Source organism: Capra hircus, chromosome 20, assembly GCF_001704415.2.
Source record: "Capra hircus breed San Clemente chromosome 20, ASM170441v1, whole genome shotgun sequence".
In the NCBI taxonomy this organism is placed as follows: domain Eukaryota; kingdom Metazoa; phylum Chordata; class Mammalia; order Artiodactyla; family Bovidae; genus Capra; species Capra hircus.
Window position 1 is genome coordinate 49,531,405 of NC_030827.1, and position 18,094 is coordinate 49,549,498.

Below are 18,094 nucleotides of genomic sequence, written 5' to 3' on the forward strand. Positions count from 1 at the left end.
TTAGAGTCGTGAGACAACAATACTAAAAAATCTGATTTATTTTTTTCTTTTTCTTTCTTTTTTTTTTTTTGCTTGTAAATAATTACAGGTTCCTAGTATGCTACATATGTAAGAAAAGAAAATACTTGTATGCAATCCAATTTCTTCCAGTGGTTACATTTTGCATAGCTATTTACATAAGGTCTAGGATAAAATACAAATGTCAAAACAGGAATTGAATACTGATGTGTGTGTACATATTTTATCTTATGTGTAGATTCTAGAACCCCCACTACAGTCGAAATACAGACCTATTCAATCATGAAAAATCTTCTTTCTACTCTTTTAAAACCATACCCATCCCACCCTCCACTATTCCTAAATCCTAGTCACCACCAATCTCTATTTCATATCTACAATTTTGTCCTTATAAGGGTGCTGCATGAAACACTTTCTAACATAAATCACAGCAGGATCCTCTATGACTCACCTCCCAGAGAAAGCAAAAAAAAAATAAACAAATGGGATCTAATTAAACATAAAACTGTTTGCACAACAAAGGAAACTATAAGCAAGGTGAAAAGACAGCCTTCAGAATGGGAGAAAATAATAGCAAATGAAGCAACTGACAAAGAATTAATCTCAAATATATACAAGTAGCTCATGTAGCTCAATATCGGAAAAATAAACGACCTAATCAAAAAATGGGCCAAAGATCTAAACGAACATTACTCCAAAGAAGACATACAGATGACTAACAAACATGTGAACATCACTCATTATCAAAGAAATGCAAATCAAAACCACGATGAGGTACCATCTCACACCGATCAGAATGGCTGTTATCAAAAAATCTACAAAGAGGACATTAATGGAGAAATATACCGTGTTCTTGGATCAGAAGAATCAATATAGTGAAAATGAGTATACTATCCAAAGCAATCAATAGATTCAGTGCAATTGCTATCAAGCTACCAACTGTATTTTTCACAGAGTTAAACAAATAATTTCACAATTTGTATGGAAATTCAAAAAATCCTTGAATAGCCAAAGCAATCTTGAGAAAGAAGAATGGAACTGGAGGAATCAACCTGCCTGACTTCAAGCTCTACTACAAAGCTACAGGCATCAAGACAGTATGATACTGGCACAAAGACAGTAATATAGATCAATGGAACAAAATAGAAACCCCAGAGATAAATCCACACACCCATGGACATCTTATTTTTGACAAAGGAGGCAAGAATATAGAATGGTGAAAAGACAATCTCTTTAACAAGCAGTGCTGGGAATACTGGTCAACCACTTGAAAAAGAATGAAACTAAAATACTTTCTAACACCATACACAAAGATAAACTCAAAATGGATTAAAGATCTAAACATAAGACGAGAAACTATACAATTCCTAGAGGAGAACATAGGCAAAACCCTCTCGGACATAAATCACAGTAGGATTCTCTATGATCCATCTCCCAGAATACTGGAAATAAAAGCAAAAATAAAAAAATAGGACCCAATTAAAATTAAAAGCTTCTGCACAACAAAGGAAACTATAAGCAAGGTGAAAAGACAGCCTTCAGAATGGTAGAAAATAATAGCAAATGAGGCAACTCTCAAAGAATTAATCTCAAAAATATACAAGCAACTCCTGCAGCTCAATTCCAGAAAAATAAAAGACCCAATCAAAAAATGGGCCAAAGAACTAAACAGACATTTCTCCAAAGAAGACATACAGATGACTAACAACACATGAAAAGATGTTCAACATCACTTATTATCAGAGAAATGCAAATCAAAACCACAATGAGATACCATTTCACGCCAGTCAGAATGGCTGCTATCCAAAAGTCTACAAGCAATAAATGCTGGAGAGGGTGTGGAGGAAAGGGAACCCTCTTACACTGTTGGTGGGAATGCAAACTAGTATGGCCACTATGGAGAACAGTGTGGTGATTCCTTAAAATTCTGGAAACAGAACTGCCTTATTACCCAGCAATCCAACTGCTGGGCAAACACACCGAGGAAACCAGAATTGAAAGAGACACATGTACCCCAGTGTTCATCACAGCACTGTTTATAATAGCCAGGACATGGAAGCAACCTAGATGTCCATCAGCAGATGAATGGATAAGAAAGCTGTGGTACATATACACAATGGAGTATTACTCAGCCATTAAAAAGAATACATTTGAATCAGTTCTAGTGAGATGGATGAAACTGGAGCTGACTTATTGTACAGAGTGAAATAAGTGAGAAATAAAAACACGAATGCAGTATATTAATGCATATATGTGGAATTTAGAAAGATGGTAATGATGACCTTATATGTGAGACAGCAAAAGAGACACAGATATAAAGAACAGACTTTTGGACTGTGTGGGAGAAGGGGAGGATGGGATAATTTGAGAGAATAGCATTGAAACACGTATATTACCATATGTGAAATAGATTGCCAACCCAAGTTTGATGCATGAGACAGGGCGCTTCGGGACAACCTGAGGGATGTATTGGAAGAGAGGTGCGGAAGTATGGGGTACACTTGTACATACATGGCTGATTCATGTCAATGTTTGACAAAAATCACTACAATATTGTAAAGTAACTAGCCTCCAGATAAAATAAATACATTTTTCAAAAAAAGAGTGCTGCATAAATTGAGTTATATGGCATGTAACCTTTTGAGATATTTTTCACTCAGCATAATGCCCTTGAAATTCATTCAAATTACTGCCTATATTATTATTTATTATTGCTAAGTGGTATTCCATATTATGAAGTACTATCAGTTCAGTTCAGATGCTCAGTCGTGTCTGACTCTGCGACTGCATGAATTGCAGCATGGCAGGCCTCCCTGTCCATCACCAACTTTCGGAGTTCATTCAAACTCACATCCATTGAGTAGGTGATGCCATCCAGCCATCTCATCCTCGGTCATCCCCTTCTCCACCTGCCCCCAATCCCTCCCATCATCAGAATCTTTTCCAATGAGTCACCTCTTCGCATGAGGCGGCCAAAGTACTGGAGTTTCAGCTTTAGCATCATTCTGTCCAAGGAAATCCCAGGGCTGAGCTCCTTCAGAATGGACTAGTTGAATCTCCTTGCAGTCCAAGGGACTCTCAAGAGTCTTCTCAACACCACAGTTCAAAAGCATCTATTCTTTGGAGCTCAACTTTCTTCACAGTCCAACTGTCACATCCATACATGACCACAGGAAAAACCATAGCCTTGACTAGACAGACCTTTGTTGGCAAAGTAATGTCTCTGCTTTTTAATATGCTATCTAGGTTGGTCATAACTTTCCTTCCAAGGAGTAAGCGTCTGTTAATTTCATGGCTGCAGTCACCATATGCAGTGATTTTGGAGCCCAGAAAAATAAAGTCTGACACTGTTTCCACTGTTTCTCCATCTATTTCCCATGAAGTGATGGGACCGGATGCCATGATCTTCGTTTTCTGAATGTTGAGCTTTAAGCCAACTTTTTCACTCTCCTCTTTCACTTTCATCAAGAGCCTTTTTAGCTCCTCTTCACTTTCTGCCATAAGGGTGGTGTCATCTGTATAGTGTTCAATTATTCACACTATAGAGAATTTTGGTTGTTTTTATGTTTTGGCTATTTAAATAAAGTGGCTACTAACGATTAATATAGTTTACAATTTTTCTGTAAGCATTTTTTTTTCATTTCTACATGGTAAACAATCAGAAATCCAAATGCTAAACTATATGTTAAGTGTATATTTAGTTTAGTATCTTTTTTTTTTAGGAAACTATAAAAGTGCCTTTCAGGGTGACAGTTCAATTTTACATTCTCACCAACAATGTATGAGGATCACATTTTTCTACTTCCTCATACACTAAAATTGTTAAACAACTTGGAAATAATACACATTTTTCTTTCTTTTTTATTTTTTTTACTATGTTGAGTCTCCCATTCCATGAACGTGGGCTATTTCACCATTTATTAGATCATGCTTGACTTTTCTGTTTCGTGTTTTGTACTCCTGTGTTTTCACTCTCCTGCCTTCCTGTGGCTTACATAAGCATTGTTAATAATTCCATTTTGAAATACCTATGTTTTTAGGGTTTTAAGAAGCTGCTCTAAGTATTGCACTGTATATGGATAATTTATCATATTATACTGGTAACAGATTTTATTAATTCTAATAAAATATAATACTTTACCTCAATTGAAGTCCCTTCACCTGTTCTCACTTATGGTAAACTTGTCTCAAATATTTTCTATATAAACATAGAGAATCATTTTAGACATTGTTATAATTTTTACTCTGATCATCAAACATAATTTAGAATACTCAAGAATAAATATTTGTTTATAAATTTTACTAATTTTACTATATTTTTCTAATATTCTAATGTGACATTTTCTTTTTAAAACTAGTGACAACTTTTCTTTGTTTCCTTCATCTGAGAATGTCTCCATTTTACCTTTTATTCCTAAGGATTATTTTACTAGCTATAGAATTATGGGGTAGAGGTTCTTCATTTTCAGCATTTGGAAAATGTTTGCCACTTCCTTCTGGTCTAAATTTTCTAATGATAGATGCATTGTTATTTGAGTAATTTTTCTCTACAGATAAAAGGCTATTTCTCTCTCAAGGTTTTTAAGATTTATTTTTTGTCTTGTTTCTCCAACTTGGGCTCTGATGTTTCTTGTTATGATTTTCTTTGGGTTTATCCTGTTTGGATTTTCTCAGCTTCTTGAACTTTGCCAAGTTCATTTGTCACTTGCCTAATGTGGAATCATTTCAGTTATTATTTCTTCAAGTCTGTTTTTATTTTTGTTCTCCTATCCTTCAAAGAATTCTAGGTCACCTAAGTAGCCCTATTAATTTTAACTAAAGCCTAAAGTTTTAATATAAGCTAGAGTTTTTATTTATTTATTTATTTGCATTTTCAACAATTTTGGTGCAATGATAAATTTTTTAAGTTATACGTTTTTTCTTATGTTTATGATATCCACATATATATAGGCTGTAAGGAATATTATAGGACTTTTAAAAATAGTCCACTCAATAACACAATTGAGGAAAATTAAATTCTTAGAAGTGAACTACTTAGAATAAGGTAACACAGCTATTAATGATATATTTGTACTGTAATAACAATATCAACAGAGAAATTTAATTCTCAGAAATTTATTTGCAGTGATTTTGTTGACAGAAACCCAAACCTGTAGATAATACATAAATCTATTCTTCTCTTTATTATGTTTGTTGTAATCACATTATAAGTGCTTCCTTTTCTTTGGTTATTTATTGCATCATTTGTGCATATGTATAACAGTGAAATTTATAAACTTTTAATCTTAACCTGTTCATAACTGAACAGTTTCAAAAATGACTTTTTCTCATGTTTTTCAAATTATGTAAAATAAAAATGTAAAATGTAGCTTTGTTTCATTAATAAGAAAGCCATAGGTGTAGAGTTAGGTTATTTATTTGACTTTGTGGGAGGGAGGTTCAGGATGGGGAACACATGTATACCCATGGTGGATTCATGTTGATGTATGGCAAAGCCAATAGAATATTGTAAAGTAATAAAATAAGATGAAATTTTGATACAGTTTTAAAAGGTAAAATATATATATATAAATATTTATAAGAAAGAAAGCAAGCCAGTGGCATTTTCCAGGATAGTGAGTATAAAACTCTGGATAACTACTATGGTGATAGTGGTGGTTTATTTGCTAAGTCATGTCTGACTCTTGCGACCTTGTGGACTGTATGTAGCCTGCCAGGCTTCTCTGTCCATGGGATTTTCCAGGCGAGAATACTGGAGTGGATTGCCATTTCCTCCTCCATGACTAGTATCATACACATAAAAAAGCAACCCAGTTGTTTCATGAAATTTAATAAAACTGGAGACAATACCCATTAAAATGATCTGTATAATATAGCTTAACACTGTCCAGACACCTTTCTTTTTAATTTCAAGGTATTTTTAAAAGGTAATTAAATATAATTTTAAATGTTGCATAAAATACTTATCATTTTGTTATTTTATATTGCAAAACTCTAGGTATACTACTTTAATGCATTTTATCCTGCCTTTAAAAAATGTTAACGGAATTATTTGAGATATTTTGTCTATGTCACAGTCCACACTAACTTGTTGAAAAAGATTATCTCTAAATCTATAATTTTCTTTAACTTATCTTTTTCAGGAAAAGAAAATCACTGAAATTTATTTCTATAAGACTTATCTTATATTGCTTTTATTAATGTCAAACAAGAAACAAATTTATTTTACAGATGTTATGGGATAAAATATATTTCAAAATTTACCTTTTCTTAGAATCATACCTATATCTTTAAAGAAAAGAAAAAAAAAACTCATTTTTTGAGTTACCATCCCTAAATAACGAGTGTTTATGAAGCAAGATAAACATGTGAAAAGGGACATGCTGAATACTTTGCAGAGGTTACCTTCTTAACAGTATAGATTCAAAATCACTAAATAATAATTTCATGAATTCTACTTTTATATAGGTTCAAAGTAGTTAAGTATCAATTAAAAGCTGTAAGAAAAATGAAGATTTGGCGGCCTGAGTCTCTGAGACTCAAAAAAAAAATGTATGTCTTATCTTGACTCAAGTAATCTGCTCCTCAGCATAACAGGAAATACTGACAAAAATGCTCCACAAATCACACTGTGGGAATTAGGGAAGCAGTACACGCAGGATTTTCCATTTTTTAAGATCTTAGGAAAAGCAGAGACAAATTTATTTACTGACTTTCCAATCTAAGAACATTTTAAGTAGTATATCAGGTATTATGTCTTATAAAAAAATTTAAGTTATTTATTTTATAAGAACTTCCTTGATTTATATAGATATGGTGTTGTCATCGTGTTTTTGTTCAGTCACTAAGTTGCGTCTGACTCTTTGTGATCCCATGGACTGTAGCAGGCCAGGCTCCTTGGTTCTCCACTCTCTCTGGGGAGTTTACTCAAATTCATGTCCTTTGAGTTGGTGATGCTATCTATATTGTATAAATACAACCATAAATAATAAGCATATAAATCAGATATGGGTGCCCAACATTTTAAGTCAGTTTTTTCAGATTAAAGTAGGGTGCAGGGGCTGAAATTCAGACACTAGCTTCCTTCATGTCTTGTGTGGACACCAAACTGATTCCGTTATACATAGTTTTTAAGAAAATGTTTCTACCTTATAATCTTCTAATTAGACTACAAAGAAATTTAACTTAGCCTTCAAAACAATGCATATGTAATTAAGATAAAAAAGTTACCAACCCCAAAGCTAATTACTTAGCAATGCACTGTTATTATAATAAAAAACTTTATTGGAATTTCCTTCTCTTCTGAAGGAAAATGCAATTATCACAGCACTAAAATTACTTTACAAGTTTTCACATGCAAATCCAGGGTATAGAAAACATACACAGACACAGGCTTTGAAAATATTTCATGATTGAGTGCTTTCTCTTAATATGAAAAATTTTGTTGATATAATTTCTCATAATTAGCTCTTTTATGTTATTGGAAAATATTTACATGAAGATGATTATAAATGATTGATGAATTAATATTCATATTAAAAGTGATCTCCATATGTTTTTCTTTTTTTGCAAATATATTTGTAAGCAGGATCTTATACTTCTTCTTAGAGATGCTAAGACTTTCTTTTTATACATTTAGAACTTTATAATAATGAGAGCACAAGGAATGGATCTTTAAAGAAAGTTCTGTGACCAAGGTGATTTATGTGTGTGAATTTCTGCATAAAAATTTGAATAACGTTCATCAGTTCAGTTCTTTTTGTCACTCAGCCATGGCCAATTATTTGCGACCCAAAGGACTGCAGCACATCAGGCTTCCTTGTCCATCACTGACTCCCAGAGTCTGTTTAAACTCATGTCCATTGAGTCAGTGACCCCATCCAACTGTCTCATCCTCTCTCGTTCCCTTCTTATCCTGTCTTCAATCTTTCCCAGCATCAGGGTATTTCTAATGAGTCAGTTTTTCACATCAGGTGGCCAAAGTATTGGAGCTTCAGTTTCATCATCAGTCCTTCCAATGAATATTCAGGACTGATTTTCTTTAGGACTGAGTAGTTTGATCTCTGTGTAGTCCAAGGGACTTTCAAGAGTCTTCTCCAACACCATAGTTCAAAAGCATTAATTCTTTGGTGCTCAGCTTTCTTCACAGTCCAACTCTCACATCCATACATGACCACTGGAAAAACCACACTTTTGACTATATGGACCTTTGCTGGCAAAGCAATGTCCTGCTTTTCAATGCGCTGTCTAGTTTTATCATAACTTTTCTTCCAAAGAGAAAGTGTCTTTTAATTTCATGGGTGCAATCACCATCTGCAGTGAATATGGGGCCCTAGAAATTCTATCATTCTTTCCATTGTTTCACCATCTTTTGCCATGAAGTGCTGGCAAATAGATCAAAGATGCCATGATCTTCTCTTTTTTTGAATGTTGAGCTTTAAGACAGCTTTTTCATTTTCCTCTTTTACTTTCATCAAGAGGTCCTTTAGTTCCTCTTCACTTTCTCCCATAAGGGTGGTGTCATCTGCATATCTGAGGTTATTAATATTTGTCCCAGCAATCTTGTTTCCAGTTTCTGCTTCATCCAGCCCAGCACTTCACATGATATACTCTGCATATAGGTTAAATAAGCAGGGTGACAATATACAGTCTTGTCATACACCTTTCCCAATTTGGAACCAATACTTTTGATACATATCTTAAATTCTGCTTTCTAATTTTCTAAGAATTAATATAAATATTTGAAATTACTTCTGTAGCAATTTACCTTTCATTTATAGACTTCAATATATTAGGTTCTCTATTGCTGTTTTTAAAAATATATTTTGAAGAATTCAACAGTGTCAATTATTATTTTTGTTCTTAGATGGCATCACCAACTCAATGGACATGAGTTTGAGCAAACTCTGGTAGATGAAGGATGGACCATAAAGTGAGAGTGGGACCATAAAGAAGGCTGAATGCCAAAGAATAGATGCTTTTGAATTGTGGTGTTGGAGAAGACTCTTGAGAGTCTCTTGGACAGCAAGGAGATACAACCAATCTATCCTAAAGGAAATCAGTCCTGAATATTCATTGGAAGGACTGATACTGAAACTGAAGTGCTAATACTTTGTCCACCTGATGCAAAGAACTGACTCATTGGAAAAGACTCTGATGCTGGGAAAGACTGAAGGCAAGAGGAGAAGGGAACAACAGAGGATGTGATGGTTGGATGGCATCACTGACTCAATGGACATGAGTTTGAGCAAGCTCTGGCAATTAATGATGGACATGGAAGCCAGGCGTGCTGCAGTCCATCAGGGCAGAAAGAGTCAGACATGACTGAGCAACTGAAGTGAACTGAACTTTAAATTTTATGCATTACATAATACACAGAACAACATCAGGAAATATTTTTTAATATCTCAATACAAATTCCAATGATCATGTTTTTCTGACATTAACATAACTGTTGCTTCTTTTTCCTTAACATTTTTTTTTAACCGAGATAAGTAACTTAAATCCTTACACACATGATTAGTTTTTCACTCGTGTCTGACTCTTTGTGACCCTATGGACTCTTTGTGATTGTCCTATCCATGGAATTCTCCAGTAAAGCATATTATAGTAGATTGCTATGTTCTCCTCCAGAGGATCTTCCTGACCCATGGATTAAACCCATGTTTTCTGCATTGCAGGCAGATTCTTTACCCACTGAACCACCTGGCAAGCCCTAAGTCCTTACAGATAACTTCAAATTTTGGAGATCACTGTGAAAGAAACCATGAAAAGTTATTTTATATAATTTACCATAAATAAATACTACAGAGTTCTGTTGTTCTACAGATACAATGGCCATAATCTACATAAGCCTACTTAATTTTAAGTAAATTAAAATTAAGTAAAAATTAAAAATTCACTGCCAGTCAGACTAGCTACATTCCAAATGCCCAACAGCCACATGTGGCCATCAGCTATAGTATAGGACAGTGCAAACAATAGAACATTTTTCTTATGGCTTTACATTTAACTCGTATAAAGAATTAACAGAATTGCAAGTCAATATTTTTTTATATTGAGGTCATTATCCTAAATTGTCTGAAATATACAATTCCGTATTCTAAATTACAATGAGCTGAATTAGAAAGGACAAAGATTCAGTGATAAGGTGTTGATTTACAAAATTATCCGTACAATACATACAAATTAGTCAATGTTCTCTTTCCAGGTGGAGCTTTACTGATTAAAATTGCACCAGCATTTTTTATGTGAAAGTTTTATATAAAAGATCATTCAGTTAGACTCCTCTCGCTCTAACCAAACTTAAAGTTAGTTGGCTCTTGCCCAGTAGATGGCAGGTCTTGCTTGCCAGAGGGTAAAAGAAAGCCCATCTTAGTGTTAGAAGTTATTCTTGAAAACTGATTGGCAAATACAGCTCTAGGTTGATAACATTAAGTGCACTTCTAATTAGTCATGATAATCAGGAACCAATTTAGAGTGTCTTTGTTCTGTGGAAGTTTAGGACTGATTCAGACTATGAAGCAATAAAGGATATTAAATATGAGTTTAAATTCTTCAGTTGAGTATCTTCCCAGTGTGACAAATATTACTTGAGAGCCCTTGCAATTAGAATTCAGAGGTTTTTATTATATACAAAATTAATACCATTTTATTTTGAAACTTTTGTCAATGTATTAATTTGATAACATAAAGATACCCCAAACTTCAGAAGTTACACTATTAAACAGAAGTTAAGCATAGTGCAATGCATGTTTATTGGTTAGTTTAAATATCTTGGGGAAAAAAAAAAACTGTGAAAATAGGGTTGGGTTTAGAGAATTATAAAGAGGAACTTCATGATACAGATTTAATCACTCATAATGTATCTCAAGTAAGAGAGTGTAGTCTTGGAAATGCTGAATTGGGGTGGCCTAGAAACTTTCAGTCATTAACTCCTTGGAATAAAACTGCAAATCTACTGACAAAATTCTGTAAGATTAACAAATTCACTATTAGCCTCCAATCAAGTAAAAGGCTAGAGGATTGCAGAAACCCCTGCTTTTTTACTTATTAGCATAGTGTTCTCTTCATGTCAAGATTTTCATTTTTGTGTAAATCATGCTGAAAATCTCACTCTTTCACCAGGAGAGCAAAGTAAATTGTTACAGAATTCAATTTGGGAGTCTGTGAAGCAATTAAACACTAAAACAGACAAGTGGTAAGGGACCTCTTCAGCTCTGGAGAATAAATTAGGAGTGATGTTAACACAGTTAAAGAGAAATTTTAATGCTATGCTCAGACGGAGTTTGTGGAGCCCAACAGAAACCTCAGAAAGGGTATATTCTAGAAATGTAATTAGATCTTAAAAAGTATATTATGAACATATGTGTCCTATTTAAGTGCAATCTTGGTAATTTTTGATTATATAGTCTCTCTTATAGCATAACAAGATGCAGATTAGATGCATTATAAAGGTTGTATGTGTTTCAAATATAGTTTAAAATATTCACATTATAAATATGAGGAAATGCCAAATATTGTGTATGTGAGAGTTAGGGGACATATGTCTCCTAATTCTTTTTTTTTAATTTATTTATTTTCTAATTGAAGGATAACTATTTCAGTATTTTTAATTCAACAAATAGGTACTGATAGTTTTCTTCACAGTTCTATCTAGTATTTAAAAACAAAAAAGGCAGCCCCTGATGGCTGCATTTTTGAACACACAGTTCCTTTGGGGAGATGATCACTTATGTACAAAAACTGGGAGCAAATACCATAAAATCTATGCTTAAAGGTAATTTTCCTAAAACTTTAATAAAACTACTAAAAATTGGTTCTTAATCAAGTATTTTCTGTATCCTTTAACTTTACATTTAAAAATGTCTCCCCTACCTGGCAAGCTCAAATTTCATGACTTAGCCTAATTTGTCTGTCTAGTTAAAGCTATGGCTTTTCCAGTAGTCATGTAAGGATGTGAGTGTAGGACCATAAGGAAAGTTGAGCACCAAAGAATTGATGCTTTTGAATTGTGGTATTGGAGAAGATTCTTGAGAGTTCCTTGGACTGCAAGGAGATAAAAACAGTCTATCAGCCCTAAGTATTCATTGGAAAGACTGATGCTGAAGCTGAAACTCCAATACTTTGGCCACCTGATGTGAGGAACTGACTCACTGAAAAAGACCCTGATACTGGGAAAGATGAGGGCAGGAGGAGAAGAGGATGACAGAGAACGAAATGGTTGGATGGTATCAACAACTCTATGGACATGAGTTTGAGCAAGCTCTGGGAGTTGGTGATGGACAAGAAGCCTGTTGTGCTGCATTACATGGGGTCCCAAAAGAGGGACATATTTTAAAATATATACTTAAACTTCTTTTTCCCAATATTATGCAAGGAAGAAAGTCTAAATTATACCTGGGCATGCCTGTAAAGCATCATTTGCTTATTCATTTATTCATTCAACCTAAATATTTAAACCATACAACAGTTCCCATTGACAGATGGTGAAAAGTGCAACAGAATAACCTTATGGTTCTGAATGAAATTTTAGAATTTTCTGATACAGCACTTAGGAATTAATGACGTACCAGTTTATAAACTGAGATTTTAAAAATGAGTAGGAATTGGGCAGGTACTAATATTTACTAAGATAAACATTGTTTATAAAGACCCAGAGAAAAAGAAAGAACATGGAACACTTATGGAAATGGAAATCTCCTATAGTTCGAGGAATATTTTTATAAAGAAGAAGGGATAAGAAGTGAGGATTGTTGCTAGTCAGGAGCCAAGTGAAGTAAGGTATTCATTTCCCTTGATAAAGAGTTTCCATTTTATTATAAATCAATTTGAGAGATATGGAAAGCTCTAAACAGTATGTGTGTGTGTGTGGGGGGGGGAATCAAATCATTTTTAAAAGCATGTTTGAAATACATATATATGAAAAACATATTTGAAAATATAAAAAATTACATTCAGGAGAATAAATTGAGTGTGGCTTCAATACATGAGTTAGATGGTGGCCTCAGATAGAGAAATGGTTATCAGAAGAGTGAAAATAGGGTGAATTAGATAACTTCTGTGAAGAAAATGGCACATATCTCACATGCTAGTAAAGTAATGCTCAAAATTTTCCAAGCCAGGCTTCAGCAATGCGTGAACTGTGATCTTCCAGATGTTCAAGCTGGTTTTAGAAAAGGCAGAGGAACCAGAGATCAAATTGCCAACATCGATTGGATCATCAAAAAAGCAAAAGAGTTCCAGAAAAAATATCTATTTCTGCTTTATTGAATATGCCAAAACCTCTGACTGTGTGGATCACAATAAACTGTGAAAAATTCTGAAAGATATCGGCATACCAGACCACCTGACCTGCCTCTTGAGAAATCTGTATGCTGGTCAGGAAGCAACAGTTAGAACTGGACATGGAACAACAGACTTGTTCCAAATAGGAAAAGGAGTATGTCAAGGCTGTATACTGTCACCCTGCTTATTTAACTTCTATGCAGAGTACATCATGAGAAACTCTGGGCTGCAAGAAGCAGAAGCTGGAATCAAAATTGCCAGGAGACATATCAATAACCTCAGTTACGCAGATGACACCACTCTTATGGCAGAAAGTGAAGAGGAACTAAAAAGCCTCTTGATGAAAGTGAAAGAGGAGAGTGAAAAAGTTGGCTTAAAGCTCAACATTCAGAAAATGAAGATCATGCATTTGGTCCCATCACTTCATGGCAAATAGATGGGGACACAGTGGAAACAGTGTCAGACTTTATTTTTGGGGGCTCCAAAATCACTGCAGATGGTGATTGCAACCATGAAATTAAAAGACGCTTACTCTTTGGAAGAAAAGTTATGACCAACCTATATAGCATATTCAAAAGCAGAGACATTACTTTGCCAACTAAGGTTCATCTAGTCAAGGCTATGGTTTTTCCAGTGATCATGTACGGATGTGAGAGTTGGACTATGAAGTAAGCTGAGCCATGAAGAATTGATGCTTCTGAACTGTGGTGTTGGATAAGACTCCTGAGAGTTACTTGGACTGCAAGGAGATCTGAAGGAGATCAGCCCTGGGTGTTCTTTGGACAGAGTGATACTGAAGCTGAAACTCCAGTACTTTGGCCACCTCATGCGAAGAGTTAACTCACTGGAAAAGACTCTGATGCTGGAAGGGATTGGGGGTAGGAGGAAAAGGGGACGACAGAGGATTAGATGGTTGGATGGCATCACCGACTCGATGGATGTGAATCTGAGTGAATTCTGGGATTTGGTGATGGACCGAAGGCCTGGTGTGCTGCGATTCATGGGGTCTCAAAGAGTCGGACACGACTGAGCGACTGAACTGAACTGAACTGAATACTGCTTTTTTTACACACCAATGCTTGGTTTTTCCTGCAAGAAATCCTTCTATATTTTTCAGTTTAATTTTAGCTCATTTTTCTCATCCCATTACATCATGACATTGAATGCGAATATACCACATTGTATTCATCTATTCTTTTGTTGATAGACATTTGCCTTATTTCCATTTTGGGTCTACTGCGAACAGTTAATGTTATCAGCATCGTTTTAGTGAAGATATGGGAGCATTTTTATTGGGCCATCAGCATGGGTTTTAAAACATCCTATAATTACAAAGAAGCTACAGCATTTTTTCCTCTCTTGAGTTGAGGGTCTGCATATCTTCAATTGATGGATTAAGAATCTGAGAATCAAGAGTATTAACTAACTTGCAAGGACACATGAAAGTTATCACACAAAAAACAGAGTCATAATATATCCAAATAGTCCCCATGGGTCACATATGTTAAGGGTTCTGGGTACTTTGAGAGAACATAGAATGGTTTAGCTGATGTAGTGGGCAGAATTCCAAATGGCCCCCAAGATTTTCACCCTCTGTATAATCATTTGCCCTTGAGTGGGATGAGACCTGTGATCAGGGGTCCTTTGAATATGATCTATAATATTCCCATGATTATGCTATCTTATGTAGCAAAGTAGGAGAGATATTTTAAAGATATTAGCAAGGTCCCTGAGAACTTTATGCTGAATTAGTAAAAAAGGAAGAAGCTCCTAAACAGGTCTCAGCTAGCTGATTAAGCCCTGTTAAACAGACAGAATTGTTAGAAAGGCAATTTTGTCCTTGGAAGTTTTTTTTTTTTTTTTTTTAATGTAAAAAGGTACCTTCTCAGAATTGAGGGCCTCAAACACATGGCAAGAAACTAAATTTGGCTCACAGTCTGATTAAACTTGAAAAAGGATCTTTAGATGCAAATGGAAATATAATCTGGTCAACTTTGATTGCTGCCCTGTGAATACCTAAAGAGATGGCTCCTCTAAATATGCCTTGTCTCTTACACATAAAATTGTGAGATAAAAAAATAGGCATTTTTTTAGGAAGACACCTGGTTTATTTTTTTATAAAGAAATAGAAAATGTCATTACTTTTGGCATAAGAAGTGGTATAACCACTTAAACGTGGGAGATGCTTTAGAACTGGGCAATGGGCTCTGACAGAACATGAGAGAGCATGATGGAGAAAGGAAAAATCAATCTGACATACTGTTAGTAGAAACCTACATATTGAGGATGCTAAAGACTCAGAAGGAATCCAGGAACATGCTATTGAGGAATTAGAGGATGTAGGACAATTTTTATGTAGTAACAGAAAACTTAGAAAAATTCTGGCCTGTAGTTGTATGGAGAGAGAATGTGTAAGGCATTAACCTAGATAGACCAAAGGAGACTGCCAAGTCAAGTGGTGAAGGGGTTGCAACTTACAGAAAGATGTGAGGAAAGAACAATAATGGAGGGAAGAACAATTAAACATAAGTAACAAGGATGGGATGATTTTGAAAAGCCTCAGCCTTTCACAAAGGCAAAAGATGTTAAAATCTGGAATTGGCTAAGGACAGCGTGGCAAATAGAATAGGCTAAGCATGTGACTGCAAAGCCTTTTGCTAAAACTCCACAAAGACAAAGAAACACACGTACACAAACAACTTTATAAAGATCGAAAGGTCAGAATACAAAGCGACCCAAGGAATTTTTTGAAGGGATTAAGAGTGTGCCTCTCAAAACCTCTCAAATAAACCAGAGGGCCCCTAGGAAGGACACTGTCTCTCAGCCATCTTAGCAGGAGCCAAATATACAGAAAATACTATCTCAAAAATGTCTGTAGCTGTCGCTTTTGTCTAATGAATTTAATCCCCTTGAAATCCATCAAGGTTCAGAGAGTTCTTGAGAAAACTGTTTCAAGAGAACTACTGTCAGCTTGCATGGAAAAGGATAGAGTAGATAACAAAATCAAGATGTCAGTCTCACAATTTTTTTTTTTTTTTTTTGGCAGGAAGGAGCATGAGAGGACTATTCAGCTGCAAACACATATTTTTCATGAAAAAGGAATAATGACTCATAGGACAGAACCAAGATCCCAGAGATAAAGTCAAGTGTCACAGAGGGTTATTTTCAGACCTTGAAACCTAATCAAGGAAAATCCACCATTTACCTTGCTGGATTTCAGGACTCTTAGGGTCCAGTGACATACTTTCACCTTCCACTCTTTTTCATTTTGAACCAAATATCTATAGTAACATTTATAGCCCCACCTGACCCACTAATTATGTTGGGAGTGTTTTAGGGCCTTCAGATTTATCCAAAATGGAGAAAATGTGCACCTGTCCTTAGATGATGCATATAATGATATTTATGCACTTTTAGATGATACTCCAATTCAATGAGTGTCTTAGGAGGTCTTTTATGAGAATAACATATTCTGAAAGTGGGAGGGAATAAAACATTGATTTGAGAAGATGGACTGTGGGAGTCATAAGGGTAAGGTGGCCCCCAAAATTAGACTCCTCATTCTTGGAATGAACTCTGCAACATAAACTGAGTATCTGTGTCTCCCCAAATTCTTCTATGAAAATCCTACCCCTTAATGTGATGGTATTGGAGAAGGCAATGGCACCCCATTCCAGTACTCTTGCCTGGAAAATCCCATGGGCGGAGGAGCCTGGTCGGCTGCAGTCCATGGCGTCGCTAAGAGTCAGACACGACTGAGCACCTTCACTTTCAATTTTTACTTTCATGCATTGGAGAAGGCAATGGCAACCCACTCTAGTGTTCTTGCCTGGAAAATCCCAGGGATGGGGGAGCCTGATGGGCTGCCACCTATGGGGTCACACAGAGTCGGACATGACTGAAGTGACTTAGCAGCAGCAGCAATGTGATGGTATAAGAGGTGGTGCCTTTGGGAGATATTTAGCATTAGAAGAGGTCATGAGGGTGAAGCCCTCATGAATGGGATTTGTGCCCTCAAAAGAGTCAGAAGAGGGTTTGCTTCATCTTTCTGCTCTCTAACATGTGAAGATAACAATAAGAAATAGGCAGTCTGTAACCCAGAATAGACTTTTCACCAGAACTGACCACATTGGTGCACCGCTATTGAACTTGCAGTCTCCAGACCTGAGAAATAAAAGTCTGTTACTTATAAATCACCAAGATTATAGTATTTTGTCACAACATCTGTTCTGAATAAGATATACTCCTTATATAATACATACTTTTGATTATGTGCAAGGCTTGTTATGTGGAGAAGGGATTTTTTAAGGTATTTACTAACTTGTATTCACTTTATCAAAAGCAAAATTACTCTAGATTGCCTCACCTAACTAGATAAGCCCTTAAATGATGATTTAGTAGTTAGAGAGTCTCTACTGATAAAGTTCATATAGTAAAAACTATGGCTTTGCCAGTAATTATGTACAGATGTGAGAGCTGGACAATAAAGAAGGCAGAGCACCAAAGAATTTATGCCTTCAAACTACGGTCCTGGAGAAGACTCTTCAGAGTATCTTGGACAGCAAGGAGATCAAACCACTCTGGGTGTTGGTAATGGACAGGGAAGCCTGGAGTGCTGCAGCCCATGGGGTCACAAAGAGTTGGACAAGACTGAGTGACTGAACTAAACTGAGCATACCACTTTATAATAATGCTGTAAAGTTAATAATGCTGTAAACTCATTTCTGATTGCAAAACTGTGATCATCACATAAAACCACCTAAAGCCACCACATTAGAACATAGTCCTC